This window comes from Ovis aries, chromosome 9 (genome assembly GCF_016772045.2).
Source record: "Ovis aries strain OAR_USU_Benz2616 breed Rambouillet chromosome 9, ARS-UI_Ramb_v3.0, whole genome shotgun sequence".
NCBI classification, from domain to species: domain Eukaryota; kingdom Metazoa; phylum Chordata; class Mammalia; order Artiodactyla; family Bovidae; genus Ovis; species Ovis aries.
Window position 1 is genome coordinate 2,437,456 of NC_056062.1, and position 15,056 is coordinate 2,452,511.

Here is a 15,056-nt window from a genome sequence, read left to right on the forward strand (position 1 = left end):
AAAAGGGCTTTGTCTAAGAAAAGCTGGTAAAACAGTCCTGCCCTGTTTTCTTTTTAATCTTCCTTCCGCATCTTCCCACCTTTCCTGGCTGCATATTTGCATTCTTAAGGGTTTTAGGCTACTGAGAACACACTCACACTTACATGTATACATACACACACACACACTCATCTATATATATATATATATATATATATATAGCAATGGTGTAACAGAAATAGATGTTGTTATCATTGTTGGTAAAAATCTAGCTTCAGGGCCAGTCTTTGCAGTCAAATAAGCAGCTGGCCCAGTAGAGCTTGTTTCGCTCTGTGATAGAAAAGGCTGCTGAATCTGCATGGGAATCGAGAACATCCTCTCCCACGGGTCTGTCCACTTCTGCTGATGCACCTCCCTGGTTTGATCATTCAGAAGAAGTCTTTAAAACGGGAGCAATAGGAAATCATTGGCACAAGAACAGAAAACATGAAGGCTACCATAAAAGAGACTGAATTTTATAGTTATTTCACATTATTGCTAATGTAGGCATGAAACAGACACACACATTTCTTGCTTACTTAGCAATGCCCTATTTTCCTTAGCTATTCTTACAGACTGAATAAAGACAACTTTTTACATCATTTTCCTTCCTGGTTCTAAAAATACTGGCTGATATGAATACCACGTTCTTTAATTTTCTTTGTAACTGAAGAATTGAAGAAAATATGTTGTTATAACAATTGACACTAAGCATCTTCTCATAATGTCCACTCTCTGCCTTTCTGTGTAGTGGATGCAACCAGCTTAAACCCTTCTAAGATAAAGACAGAAGTTACAGGAGAGGGAAGAAGGGATGCTCATTATTCCTGAGCAACAAATCATCATTTTATGCATCAATTATAGTCATAATTAAGATTCAGAATATGGGGGTGATTCTATTGTGGAAAGTTGTTTTATTAGTCAGGGCTCTTTTAGCTACAAGAGAAATAAAATTCAAATCAAACCAGCTTGGAAAAAAAGAAAAGAAAAGAGGAAATTTATTTGGCTTGTGTAATCAGGGCTCTATTTTTAGGTGTCAGGAGACTTTAGTTTGAATATGACATTGGAAATCTGATATATTTCAAGGGTTTGGGGCCACTAGGATATTGGTAATTTATAGGATTCCATGACATGTGTCTCCCTTCCCCAAAACTGGACCTAATATCACTCTTAACAGGATGCAGAGTTATTTCAGTGTGAAAATACTGGCTCCAACTATGCCAAGATTGACCGTTAGATGCTAAGTCCTCTCACTATTAAGAAAGAATATGTCTGAAAGGAACTGATCAGCTGCAGAAGCAAAAAGAGAAAGGAGAGAATTACCATCACTCATGTAAGGAGTCTCTGAGTAAGGGACATCTTGGAATAGATACTCAATTGCTGAGATGCTGCTTATACAAGGAAAGGACCATGGACTCCAGTCAGATAAACCATTCATCATGTGGACACTTACCTTGTGCCCAGTACTTTTTCTGGACAGTTAGGATGTGTCCATGAACAAGACAAAGATTCTTGCCTGATGTCACAGATATACAATAGGAACTAAACATAATAAGGAAATCACATAGTATGTTAAAAATCAAATAAAAAGGAAAACATAAAGCACAGTGTAAAGAGTTGGGAGGCTCTGTAGGAAAGGTACAATGTGATTTAAATTTGAACGGTTGGGGAATCCTCATCAAGAAGTGATGTTTCAGTGATAAATGGAAGGAGCTGAGGGAGTTTGCAAGTGGACATCTGGGGGAAACATTACATGCAGAGCAGGTGTCCAAAGATAGGAGCATCCTTGGCACATTTGAAGAATTTTAAGGAGGCCAGTATGGCAAGAGTTAAGTGAACATGAAAGAAAGTAGAAGAGGTCACAGGGACCTCACTGGAAGCCACCGTAAGGTCAGCTGGAACAATTTAAGTGAGATAATGAAGGCAGGGTCCGAGTGATAGTAAAGAGGATAGGAGGCTGTTGAGTGAGATGCTGTTTGCAAAGCATCTCATTCATGGTAGACACCAACCCTGTGCTCAGTACAAGCAAGTCCCTTTTATGATTCTCTGCTTATCAAAACAGCCTCAGAATATGATATATGTCCTGTCTTGTTTACTTCCAGAGGAAGCCTGCCTTGGCTATAAAAAGGCAAGAAGCTAGGCATCTTGTCCACCTGGCAGCTAAAGTTCTAATTACTATGACATTGTTATTCCAAGTTATATGCTTGAGTTTCTCCAAGCCCTCGCCTGTCAGTATGACTCTGAGAGATGGATCAATCCTTAGCAGTCTGAGGGTTAAACTGGGGGACCCACGCTTGTATGTAGAGCACTCCCCAGTCTGTGATTTCTGGAGCCCTTTCAGTGGACAGTCTGTCTCAAGCATATCCTGACTTTGTGACATGAAGTGGAAGTTGCTCCATTGAGTCAGACTCTTTGCAACCCCATGGACTATATAGTCCATGGAATTCTCCAGACCAGAATACTGGAGTGGGTAGCCATTCCCTTCTCAAGAGGATCTTCCCAACTCAGGTCTCCTGCATCACAGGTGGATTCTTTACCAGCTGAGCCATGAGGGAAGCCCATCCTGACTTTACCAAGTATTTTTCTTTAATCAAATTACAGAAAATATCTGGAATCGGGAGTCACCTAGAGACCTTGTGGGTTTAGCTCTCTATTACTTTAATTCCAGTCAACCAGATATAGAGACACCGATTGGGCCTACAGTGTGAAACTCTGGGAAAATTAATTTTTTCAGGTACAGTTATTAAATCAAAAGAGAACATTTTGTGTTACGGTTATATTAACAACATAAGAATGTTATTGTTTATTGAACATTTACCATGTGACTGGCACCATATCAGATAATTTCTGTGTAATCTTCTAGCCTCAGCACAAGCCCCTGAAGGCATAGTTAGTTTAGCTGGACAAGCAAAGACCCTGCCATCCTGAAGGTCCTTTCCTGATGTCTGCACATGGCCCATCAGCAGAAGTATAGCTGTGAAATCAGATCCCTCTGTTGCTTTACTCCATGTTTTTGTTTTCATTTCTTTGTTTGTTTTGGGGGAAAAGAGGAGGTTGTTTCATTTTGTCTGGTTTTATTTTAACTATTTTTTTTTTATCATCACAAGAGTGACAGCTATTATCTACTTTTTTTTGTTTGTTTACTGATCCCCGCTTTGTCCTCAACCAGATCTCCCAGCACTGGAAGTAGGAAAGACATCAAAAGTGGCCACAGTTTCCAAAATAATTTCTGCAGAGCCCTGGAATTACATGTGGCCACCCCAAAAATGGCTCCTCGGTCAAATTAAGTCTTATAGTGAAAAATAAGTTTTTAAACATGTTTTGGCTCATAGTTTCCAAAATTATTTGACCACATGACCCTTTTATTGGAAAATAACTATAAGAACTCATAGACCAAGTTCTAAGGGTCAAACTTGGGGTCTGTAGAGATTAGGAACAAGAAATATAATCTGCCTGTTTTCTCAGAGGCTCAGGAAAGAAACGTGAAAAGTTTTCCCATGAAAATGAGGTAACTGAAATAGTGAAGAAACAAGATGCATTTCCTATTACTTGATTTAAATTTCTGCAAATCTCTGCAATCTAAGGCGAAAGGTGAATGATGATGCTGTGTATGTCGGATGACAGACCAAGCATTAAACCTAGAATTTGAATTAAAAAGCTACTCCTGCAGAATTCAGGGCAGCTTCAGGGATGTGCTGTGAGTCTCATCCACAGTGCCACCCAGCCACTAGGGAACAGCCCCTGGCTGACCCCCACCTCTCACCCAGGCCAGACCACCACCCCCAACCCCATCAGAACCTCGTGCAAGAAATAAACATTCGGAAAGCAGCCAGCCTCCACTCTCTGTTGCACATCTTCAAGAAGAGGTTGAAATGATGTTTCTTCAAATAAAGCCGCTTCCCACACCACTTCTCACCCACCTGGACCAAGATGGGGAAGAGCACCTCTGCTCGTGGGACCACCGCCTAGTTCCACCCCAGGTCTGAGACTGCTGGGGATGCCCCGCCAGCCACTGGTGAAAGCCAACCCCACTTCAAACAAGGCTAGTCCTTATTCCTTAGTGCTGGAATTAAACCAGCGAATTAAAGTCATGATGTTATCAACTTAATGATTAAATTAGTTAATATCTAGGAGGATTTTTCTGTGCTTTGAAAGGAACACTCATCTTCATTTTCATTTTACTTAATGTTCAGCATATTAAACTTACATTTCATTACCAAAAGTATGAAAATTAAATTTTCTGAAACAGTGAAACATTGATTACAGTCTTAATTAAAATCCTTTAAAGGATTTAAACAATAATTTTAGATTTGCTATAACTAATTCTTTTGCACATTTTAGATATTAAATAACTCCATTAAAACATTTAAATAACTTCAAAACAACAAAGTATGTACAATTGCAATGAGAGTAAAATTTATTTCTGTTTACAGGTATTTTGTAAAAGTTAAGACCTGGTGTTTATTTTTGATTGGTTATTTCTTCATTACTTTTTCTATTGGTTACATACTTTCTTTTCTTACAATATTTTTTGAAGCCTAACCTGATTTTTCCCTCCCCAAATTAATGTCTCAGATTAATTGAAGTTCTAGGATTTGGGTAACTGGGTAACCAACTGATTTTTGCCAAGAGTGAAGAAGCCAGTTGCTTCTCTCAAAGTAAGTTACATGGGAACAGGCAGTCATCTGTCCGGGCTGTTTGTTTATTTGACTATTTATAATTCTATATATATATTTTTTTTAATTTTTATTTTTACTTTATTTTACTTTGCAACACTCTATCGGTTTTGCCATACATTTTTTTTGGTCACACCAAGTAGCATGTAGGATCTTAGTTCCCTGACCAGGGGTGGGACCCATACCCCTATACTGGGAGTGCGGGGTCTTAACCACTGGACTGCCAGGCAAATGCCTTGAATGACTTCTATAGTTGCACTTCAGTTTTTCAGTCACTAAGAGCATTAAATTCAATGTGCTTCCATCTATTTTGTGGAGCCTGGCGTCTCGCCCCTTTTGCACCTTTGTAACTGCTGTGTGGCCTTCACAGCCCACTCTGTCATAGCTCTCACGCTGCAGTGTAAATAGATCTGGCCCTTCAGTGCTGTGAGAACCTCACCTACTCTTTGCCTCGTAACAGCGGCACCACCGCGTGCTCAGCTCCTGGAATATAAGCCATAGTGTTTGCCCCGCTACTGATTCTTGCCTGTCTCATTAGCTAGTTAATCTGTCACCTAGTACCTCCACTATTTATTATTTTTTACCTGGTTCTCTTGTGATACAGCCCTTCTGATATGTAGGAAACCTCTCTACCAGTTGTTCAGTATGTTCACAGCAGAAGAAAGTCTTACTCATACTGACATTTCCCAAGTCTTTATACTCACTCGCTATATGCTTACACAGAAAAACAATACATGTCCGTGTTTTCTAGGGGACTTTCCTGGTGGCTCAGTGGTAAAGAATTCACCAGCAGCGCAGGAGATGCAGGTTCAATCCCTGGGTTGGGAAGATCCCCTGAAAGACGGCATGGCAACCCACTCCAGTATTCTTGCCTGGAGAATCCCAATCCCATGCACAGAGGAGTCCAGAGGGTTGCAAAGAGGGGATGACTAAGCGACTTAGTATGCAGGCACCCTATTTTCTAAATATAAATTTAATAAAAAACTGAATATAAATTGAATAACAATTAGATATAAAAAAACAAAACCTATATGCATATATATGTATATATATACACTCTTTTCTTTATTAAACTTAAGGAAATAAACATATATCATCATATTTTTCTTTCTTTTCTGTTAGAGTTATTGTCCCCTTTGTATCAACTTTTCTTGAATTTTCCAGAACTTTAAATCAAAAACATTTATTTCCATTAATACTGATCAAATCGTCACAATTTACCCAAAAGAAGTTTTCTTATGTTTCCCCTAAATTCTCAAATTGAAGAAAGTAGGGAAAACCACTAGGCCATTCAGGTATGACCTAAATCAAATTCCTTATGACTATACAGTGGAAATGAAAAATAGATTCAAGGCATTAGATCTGATAGAGTACCTGAAGAACTATGGACAGAGATTCCAGATATTTTACAGGACATAATGACCAAAACCACCCCCAAGAAAAAGAAATGCAAAAGGGCAAAATGGTTGTCTGAGGAGGCCTTAAATAGCTGAGAAAAGAAGTGAAGCAAAAGGCAAAGCAGAAAAGGAAAGATATACCCAAGTGAATGCAGAGTTCCAAGAATAGCAAGAAGAGATTAAAAAAAAAAAAATAGCCTTCTTAAGTGAACAATGCAAAGAAATAGAGGAAAACAATAGAATGGGAAAGACTAGAGATCTCTTCAAGAAAATTAGAGGGAATATTTCATACAAAGATGGGCACAATAAAGGGCAGAAAGAGTGTGGACCTAACAGAAGCAGAAGATAATAAGCAAGAGGTGGCAAGAATACACAGAAGAGCCGCACAAAAAAGGTCTTAATGACCTAGATAATCATGATGAATGTGATTACTGACTTAGAGCCAGACACCCTGGAGTGTGAAGTCAAGTGGACCTTAGGAAGCATTAGTACCAACAAAGCTAGTGGAGATGATGCAATTTCAGCTGGACTATTACAAATCCTAAAAGATGTTGCTGTTAAAGAGCTATTCTCAATGTGCTAGTGAATTTGGAAAACTCAGCAGTGGCGACAGGACTGGAAAAGTTCAGTTTTCATCCCAATCCCAAAGAAGGGCAATGCCAAAGAATGTTCAAACTACCACACAATTGCACTCATTTCACATGCTAGCAAGGTAATGCTCAAAATCCTTCAAGCTAGGCTTCAATAGTATGTGAACCAAGAACTTCCAGATGTACAGGCTGGATTTAAAACGTCAGAGGAAGCAGAGATCAAATTGCCAAAATCTGTTGGATCATAGAAAAGTAAGAGAGTTACAGAAAAACATCTACTTCTACTTCATTGGCTACACTAAAGCCCTTGATTCTATAGACCACAACAATCTGGAAGATTCTTAAAGATATAGGAATACAATACTGAAATAAGATTGATTATATTATTTGCAGCCAAAGATGGAGAAGCTCTATACAGTCAACAAAAACAAGACCCGGAGCTGACTGTGGCTCAGATCATGAACTCCTTATTACCAAATTCAGACTCAAATTGAAGAAAGTAGGGAAAACTGCTAGACCATTCAGGTATGACCTAAATCAAATCCCTTATGATTATACAGTGGAAGTGAGAAATAGATTTAAGGGTCTAGATCTCATAGATAGAGTGCTTGATGAACTATGGAATGAGGTTTGTGACACTGTACAGGAGCCAGGGATCAAGACCATCCCCATGGAAAAGAAATGCAAAAGAGCAAAATGGCTGTCTGGGGAGGCCTTACAAATAGCTGTGAAAAGAAGAGAGGCAAAAAGCAAAGGAGAAAAGGAAAGATATAAGCATCTGAATGCAGAGTTCCAGAGAATAGAAAGAAGAGATAAGAAAGCCTTCTTCAGCGATCAATGCAAAGAAATCGAGGAAAACAGAATGGGAAAGACTAGAGATCTCTTCAAGAAAATTAGAGATACCAAGGGAATATTTCATGCAAAGATGGGCTTGATAAAGGACAGAAATGGTATGGACCTAACAGAAGCAGAAAATATTAAGAAGAGGTGGCAAGAATACACCACAGAACTGTACAAAAAAGATCTTCACGACCAAGATAATCACGATGGTGTGATCACTCACCTAGAGCCAGACATCCTGGAATGTGAAGTCAAGTGGGCCTTAGAAAGCATCACTACGAACAAAGCTAGTGGAGCTGATGGAATTCCAGTTGAGCCGTTTCAAATCCTGAAAGATGATGCTGTGAAAGTGCTGCACTCAATATGTCAGCAAATTTGGGAAACTCAGCAGTGGCCATAGGACTGTAAAAGGTCAGTTTTCATTCCAATTCCAAAGAAAGGCAATGCCAAAGAATGCTCAAACTACTGCACAATTGCACTCATCTCACATGCTAGTAAAGTAATGCTCAAAATTCTCCAAGCCAGGCTTCAGCAATACGTGAACCATGAACTCCTTGATGTTCAAGCTGGTTTTAGAAAAGGCAGAGGAACCAGAGATCAAATTGCCAACATCCACTGGATCATGGAAAAGCAAGAGTTCCAGAGAAACATCTATTTCTGCTTTATTGACTATGCCAAAGCCTTTGACTGTGTGGATCACAATAAACTGTGGAAAATTCTGAAAGAGATGGGAGTACAGACCACCTGACCTGCCTCTTGAGAAATCTGTATGCAGGTCAGGAAGTAACAGTTAGAACTGGACATGGAACAACAGACTGGTTCCAAATAGGAAAAGGAGTACGTCAAGGCTGTATATTGTCACCCTGCTTATTTAACTTCTATGCAGAGTACATCATGAGAAATACTGGACTGGAAGAAACACAAGCTGGAATCAAGATTGCCAGGAGAAATATCAATAACCTGCGATATGCAGATGACACCACCCTTATGGCAGAAAGTGAAGAGGAACTAAAAAGCCTCTTGATGAAAGTGAAAGAGGAGAGTGAAAAAGTTGGCTTTAAGCTCAACATTCAGAAAACGAAGATCATGGCATCTGGTCCCATCACTTCATGGGAAATAGATGGGGAAACAATGGAAACAGTGTCAGACTTTACTTTTGGGGGCTCCAAAATCACTGCAGATGGTGATTGCAGCCATGAAATTAAAAGACACTTACTCCTTGCAAGAAAAGTTATGACCAACCTAGATAACATATTCCAAAGCAGAGACATTACTTTGCCGACTAAGGTCCGTCTAGTCAAGGCTGTGGTTTTTCCTGTGGTCATGTATGGACGTGAGAGTTGGACTGTGAAGAAGGCAGAGCACCGAAGAATTGATGCTTTTGAACTGTGGTGTTGGAGAAGACTCTTGAGAGTCCCTTGGACTGTGGGGAGATCCAACCAGTCCATTCTGAAGGAGATCAACCCTGGGATTTCTTTGGAAGGAATGATGCTAAAGCTGAAACTCCAGTACTTTGGCCACCTCATGCAAAGAGTTGACTCATTGGAAAAGACTCTGATGCTGGGAGGGATTGGGGGCAGGAGTAGAAGGGGACGACAGAGAATGAGATGGCTGGATGGCATCACCGACTCAATGGATGTGAGTTTGAGTGAACTCCGGGAGTTGGTGATGGAGAGGGAGGCCTGGCATGCTGCGATTCATGGGGTCGCAAAGAGTCGGACATGACTGAGCAACTGAACTGACTGACTGAACTGAGACCACGTGACCTGCCTCCTGAAAAACCCGTATACAGGCCAAGAAGCAATAGTTAAAACCAGACATGGAAAAACAGATTAGTTCCAAATTGGGCAAGGAGTATGTCAAGGCTGTATATTGTCACCTTGCTTTTTTAACTTATATGCAGTGTATCATGCAAAATGCTGGGCTGGATGTAGTTCCACTGGAATCAAGATTGCCAGGGAAATAGCAATAACCTCAGATATGTCGATGACTCCATCCTTATGGCAGAAAGAGAAGAGGAACTAAAGAGCCTCTTGATTAAAGTGAAAGAAGAGAGTGAAAAAGCTGGCTTAAAACTCAACATTCAGAAAAGTAAGATCATGGCATCCCATCCCATCACTTCATGGCAAATAGATGGGGACACAATGGAAGTAGTGACAGATTTTATTTTCTTGGTCTCAAAAATTTCTGCTGGTGGTGACTATAATCATGCAATTAAAACATATTTGCTCCTTAGAAGAAAAACTATGACAAACCTAGACAACATATTAAAAAACAGAGGCATTACTTTGCCCACAAAGGCCCATCTTGCCAAAGCTGTGGTTTTTTCCAGTAGTCATGTAAGGATGTAAGAGTTGGACTATAACAAAGGCTGAGTGCCGAAGAATCGATGCTTTTGAACTGTGGTGCTGAAGAAGACTCTTGAGAGTTCCTTGGACTGTAAGGAGATCATACCAGCCAATCCTAAATGAAACCAGTCCTATATATTCATTGGAAGGACTGATGCTGAAGCTGAAGCTTTGGCCACCTGGTGCAAAGAGCTGACTCATTGGAAAAGACTGATGCTGGGAAAGATTGAAGACAGGAGGAGAAGCGAACAACAGAAGATGAGATGCTTGAGTGGCATCATCGATTCAATGGACATGAGTTTGAGCAAGCTCAAAGAGATAGTGAAGGATGATGGATGTTGGCATGCTTCAGTCCAGGGGGCTGCAAAAAGTCAGACATGACTGAGCAACTGAACAACAACCCCCTAACATCCTTGAAAAGTTCCCTTGCTCTCCAATAGCAGTAAGATGCATTTTGCTCATTTTTAAATTTTTCATTGCCCATGATATAGGATCAGTTACTCCTCTCGGAGCCCAGGTGATTCTCTGTGGAGACAAGTACCTGGGACCAAACCTGTGCGTGTGTTGTAGAGACTTTGAGAGTCAGCTGCATGCAGAGGTGCTGCTGCTGTTTTTCACCACTATCGTTGCAAAGCTGGAGAATACTTTTTTTTTTCTAACTTACATTTTTTATCACATTTTTAAATTTGAAGTTTAGTGGATTTTCAATGGTGTGTTAGTTTCAGGTGTACCAACAAAGTGATTCAGACTATATCCTCCTTTTCAGATTCTTTTCCCTTGTAGGCTCTACAAAATATTGAATTCACTTTCCTGTGCTATACAGCAGGTCCTTGCTGATGATCTACTTTATATATAGTAGTATGTATATGTTAATTCCAAACTCCTAATTTGTCTTCCCCCTGTTCTGTTTGGTGACCATAAGTTTGTTTTCTACATCTGTGGGTCTATTTTTTTGTAATTAAGTTCATTCATATAGTTTTTTTTAAAATTCCACATATAAATGGTGTATCTATCTTTCTCTTTCTGACTTACTTCACTTAGTATGATAGTCTGTAGGTCCACCCATGTTGCTATAAACGGCATTTGTCATTCTTTTTATGGCTGAGTAATATCCCATTGTATATATGTACTACATCACCTTTATCCATTCCTCTGTTGATGGACATTTAAGTTGCTTCCATGTCTGACACTGTAAATAGTGCTGCAATGAACATAGGGGTGAATGTATCTTTTCATATTATGGTTTTCTCTGGATATAAACCCAGGAGTGGGATTGCGCAATCATATGGTATTCCTGTTGAAGAACACAAGTTCATTTTGGTTTTCCAGTGATACACATAAATTGGTGCCCTCCTGAATTTCTTACGGATTGACTTCAAATTGCATGGACACTCCCAGATTCTTAACTCCCTGAGTGTCCTTGCCTAGATCTCGCTCACATTCTCCCCAAGACTGGAGCTGCTGGGGTCCCACTGTACCAAGACCTATCCCTTTCCAAGTGCCTATACATCATCTGTTCAAAATTAAGTCTGAAGTTTCTACTTATTCTCTGTTTCTTCCACTTGCTGAGCAATGAGGATATCCTCATGGAAAAGTCAAGGATTTTCAGATATTTTGCTTTTACTAGAATTATATTTCTAGCAGATCATTATATTTGCATATCTCTTTTTGCTCTGTAGGCTTCCCTGATGGCTCAGACGGTAAAGAATTCGCCTCCAGTGCAGGAGATCTGGAGAAGGGAATAGCTACCCGTTCCAGTGTTCTTACCTGAGGAATTCCATTCCCTGGGATCGCCAAGACATGCCTGAGCAACTGACACTTTTTCACTTTTTGCTCTGTAACTAGAATTCCTTCTCAGTGACATGCCATCTTGAGAATCAGAACTTCCCCAAGTCCCAAGGCTTCAGAGAGGGGCAAGGGTCGGTTCTCTTACCATCTTCCCAGTTCCTCAAGCAATGCTCCAGCTCATGAACAGGAACATGGACCCTTGGGCAAGCCACTTAGTTAACTTTATGTTCTAGGAGGAACAGTTCATCCCCTCTTAGGGTCCCCCTGTCATATCACGAGGCACTTAGACCACTGGCAAATCTTAGCCGCTTGCTACTTTCTTCCTTACATAACTAGGATATTCCTGGCTCCTTCACTGAGGTGCCATCCAAACGTCCCTGGGAGCAAACAGCCTGGAAATGTTAATATCTATTATTATTTTCATTAGCTGTTGGAGTTAATATCACAAATTGAGTACAGAGGTTCCACAGCATCTCAGTGAGTACCACCTACAATAGGATCACTTTTATTCCATTTTTTCAGAGGAGAGACTGCAGAGAGCTTTCAATTAAACCCGCTTAAAAGTCCCAGTGCAGGAATCAGAACTCATGGCTCCCAGAGTCTGGGTTTTTAGCTACTAGCTCTATTTCCTCGTTCCTTTCCATGCTTACTCATACCCTCATTTCACGTCTAAAGAATGTGCCCCCAAAACATTAGCCTAATCATCGCATAATTCAATTTAGTTACCCTCCTAGCAACTGGCATCATTGCTTATTTTTAAACTGTAATTGATGGTAACCTAGAGACCGCATGCTGCTTCCAAACTATGTCCATTAAGTGTCTAGGGCATCAACACTCAACTTCGCCTATTGTTCATCTGCAGCTTCCCTCCTGGCCCTTTATGGGTGAAATCAATTACAGCCTCATGTCCTTGCCTTTCACATGCTGTCAAATCCATTCTCACACTGCACACTTGGGCTAATTGTGCGAATGCCTTCCCCCTAAGTTGCTGGATTTGAAAGGTTGCTGAGCCCTGTCACCCTCTGGCCACCAGTGCACACTGTCTTCCCACAGTGATGTGTTGGCCTCATTTTGGAAGAACGCTTTGGCGCTGCTCTGAGGGTGTCTCCTCTCCACTCCAGTTTTCCCTCCACCAGCAACTCTATGTTCAGATGTGGCACCACAGCCAATTTGTCCAGAACTTGTGGACAGAAAATAGCAAAATATAAACTGAAACATGAATCAATTTCTTGGAATACAGATATTTGTTAAGCACAAAAGATGAGCAGGAAAAGAAGGGGACAGCAGCACCCATGTGTATATAATATACAACTTGCATTCTCTTAGACCAGCTCACTCATCGTTTTGAAATGGTCCGTGTTTAGATTCAGTGGACTTTCATAATAGATACCATTAAGAGGCTTTTGTATCTCCTTTGTTTCCATGTTCTTCCCTAATGCAGGCTTTAAATCCTCATCTGCATCTTCACTGTTAATTGCCACAATTACGAATATCAAAAAATAATGAAATTTATCAAAGCACTCCCCTAAATAGCAAAGTGGACTTGAATGACAATTTTGAAACGTTCTCAGAATACATTAGCGATTTCTAAATTTGAAGAGATCTACAACATCTTCATTTTTCACATAAGAATTTTAGGTGTTTGCTTGTAGGAAAAAAATGGTAACATCTTTGCGTTACTATATTCAATTAATAATAGTAATTCTGGAATCCCTGACCAAACTTGGAAGCAAATACGAAACTCCTAGATTGAGAAGAGTGGGAAAATATAAAAATGCTAGGATCCATTCCATTTCAGAAATAATACTGGCTCCATCTGGTGGCGAAAGTAATAATTTCCAGTTAATAGCATCTGCATTAATGATTAATGAACTGTGCTTTCTTGAATTGGAATCATTTAACTGGGTCCAAATACTTGAAGAATTTAGACTGTAAATGTAGTAAATGTTACCATTTCTATCCATAACTAGCTTCTTCCAAAGAGCATAATGATTAATAAATTGTTGTTTAAACTGGAATTGGAAAAGAGGCAAAATCTAGTGCAGAAAAATTGATATTTCCTCAACTATCTTCCAAGAAATATTTGTGTTCATTTAAAAGTACATCTATATATTTATTATTAAAAAACAGCAACAAAATCTATTACTATTTTTAACCAAGACAATGCAACTGGTACCAATTAATTGTTTTGTTTTGTTAATTTATTTATTTTAATTGGAAGCTAATTACTTTACAAAATTGTAGTGGTTTTGTCATACATTGACAAGAATGAGCCTGCTGCTGCTGCTAAGTCGCTTCAGTCGGGTCTGACTCTGTGCGACCCCATAGATGGCAGCCCACCAGGCTCCCCCGTCCCTGGGATTCTCCAGGCAAGAATACAGGAGTGGGTTGCCATTTCCTTCTCCAATGCATGAATGCATGCTAAGTTGCTTTAGTCATGTCCAAGTCTGTGTGACCCCATGGGCAGCAACTCACCAGCCTCCTCTGTCCATGGGATTCTCTAGGCAAGAATACTGGAGTGGGTTGCCATTTTCTTCTCTGAATCAGCCTATATGTTGCCAATAAAAATGCAAAAATTATTTAGTGATTATTTAGTGATTCTAAAGATCCATGAGATTAGTATTTTATTACTGTTTTTTTCTGTTCTCTGGACTAACAAACTAAAGCATAATGAGTAGATTATAGTATTTGCATAGGAAAGGAAAGCCCATTTTGTGTTTATCTAGTACAATAGTTGTTACCTGGAATTCTGTGAAAACTTTGATATTTCAGGCTAAACTTTTTGTGTTTGGGTGTATTTGAGAAGAAGAAAGCTAAACTTTCTTTAGATTCTCAAAGGTATTTCTGGCACCTTAACTTTTTATGAAACCCAGAACACTACATAAGTGTGTTCAGTTTGTAAAAATTCATCAAGTTGTGTAATTGAGGTATGTTATACTCTGTTTAAAAAAATAGAAATTAAAGAGCCATTGTTTTTATGTTCCCCAACTTAAAAAACACCGTGTACTGAGATAAACAAAAGGTAAAGTTTATTAAACCCTTCTGAGGATCAGTTTCTATAATGGTAAATTATGAACAAACTTCCCATGGACTGTTGAGAATGCAACTATAAAGATTACTATCAAGTGAAAATTGTCTGAAACATGATCCTTCTTCTGAAACCCATGCTGCTGCTGCTAAGTCGCTTCAGTCGTGTCCGACTCTGTGCGACCACATAGATGGCAGCCCACCAGGCTCCTCCGTCCCTGGGATTCTCTAGGCAAGAACACTGGAGTGGGTTGCCATGTCTTTCTCCAATGCATGAAAGGGAAGAGTGAAAGTGAAGTCGCTCAGTCGTGTCCGACTCTTAGCAACCCCATGGACTACAGCCTATCAGGCTCCTCCACCCATGGGATTTTC